General features: G+C 37.7%; 1 non-coding gene across 1 annotated transcript; it reads left to right on the top strand.

Moving 5' to 3' along the window:
• The first annotated feature begins 1465 nt into the window (after positions 1–1465).
• Positions 1466–1584, top strand: LOC111734716. The gene has a single exon (XR_002778569.1). It is a non-coding gene; the product is annotated as a 5S ribosomal RNA (ribosomal RNA).
• The last annotated feature ends 19 nt before the right edge of the window (positions 1585–1603 follow it).

The raw sequence follows: 1603 nt of genomic DNA, 5'->3' as shown, positions 1-1603 counted from the left end.
GAGGCTTTTGAACTGGCAGGATGGCCATGGGTATGATGAACAGCTGGTTTTCGTGATTCATCCTTTCCCGCTACACCAATAAACAGGCCTTTGTTTTGACAGCCTCGGTGTAGAGTTTTAATATGATGTGGCCAGAGCCCCAAACTACTATATCTTTAATTTAGAACAACCACAAAAAAGATTTTGCCTTCTAAGTGAAGGATTTGAATTTCAATTATGAAAGTTCTAAGTATGTTTTCAATAGGAAAATAGGCATAAGTAAGATTTTATTTTTAAATGATCTCTATAAATAGGGATAGAAGACAGACTGGATGAGGCCAGTGCTGTAGGCAACACTACCAGTTAGGAGGCAGCAATGAGAAGTTGAACTCATGCTGCAGAAACAGAAATATACAGAAGAATATACATGCATCTCATATTTAATCCAACCAAAGATGTCTTTCATTGTGAGATGTATCATTGTCTTACGAATCCCCAATAAAGGGGATTCTAATTAATGATAAAATGAAAAAAATGAGACATCCATGGTGAACTGAAATTCTCTTACAGAACTTGCCTTCTTACAATACTTAATAACATATGCAAAAGAAAAAGATAGCAAAAATAGGCAAAAAAAAAAAAAAAATTACCAGCATAAACTGAAGCAAAAAAAACTTAATATGGGCAGCCAGAAAGCTTTGCTTCCAATTGTGTTAGACTGGCTCATATTGAACCAATCCGCCAGCAGATAACAATTATACACTCTGGCCAAAACCGAAACAAACAAACAGAAAGACTATCTGAAGGCACTGGAAAGCAACTGACATAAACTGGAATTAACACTTGGAAGCACAGAATAACACTCATTGAGTTTCTTGTTATGTGGCCTTTTGCCTGAAGGCAAGTCACAGAGGGAACCATGCTAAGTGGCTAGAATTTGGAAATAAACCCAGGGTCTTACTGGTTTTAGGAATCAGAAAACAGAGCTTAGGAATACCACAGCATTTGGAAAGTAGCAGGGGAAAGCCCAAAGAGAAAGGCATAGAGGAAGCTCTCTGGCCTGCGAATGCACTGTGCCAAAATCTCTGGCTGACCCCCTGAACCACAGACGTGTAGAGCAGATAACAAGAAACCCAGCTGAGGCTAAAATAGCAGAGATTTCAGGTGTTAACTCCCTCAAGGAAGACAAAGATTAAAATTTAAGTGCAGCCAAGTAAACTCTCTGCTAAAACAAAAACTTAAATTCTTCAGAGGAACATAACAGAATCCAGAGTCTCTACAATGCAAAATTTACTGTATCTAGGATAAGTTCCAAAACTGATACAGAGGGAGGGAAAAAAAAAAAAAAAACCCATGAAACTGTGATCCATATTTTAAAAAAAATGCATTTGATAAAGACCAAACTTTGAGATGACCTAAATGTTGGAATTAGAAGGTAAAAAATTTTAAAGCATTTAAAAATTTTAAATTTAAAAATGGTGTTTGAGTCTACAGCCACGCCACCCTGAGCACGCCCGATCCCATTTGATCTCGGAAGCTAAGCAGGGTTGGGCCTGGTTAGTACTTGGATGGGAGACCATCTAGGAAGACCAGGTGCTATAGACGTAAAAAATAAAAAATAAGG

The sequence above is a fragment of the Pteropus vampyrus genome, unplaced genomic scaffold (genome assembly GCF_000151845.1).
Source record: "Pteropus vampyrus isolate Shadow unplaced genomic scaffold, Pvam_2.0 Scaffold4469, whole genome shotgun sequence".
Lineage (NCBI taxonomy): Eukaryota > Metazoa > Chordata > Mammalia > Chiroptera > Pteropodidae > Pteropus > Pteropus vampyrus.
This window is presented reverse-complemented; position numbering and strand designations above follow the sequence as displayed.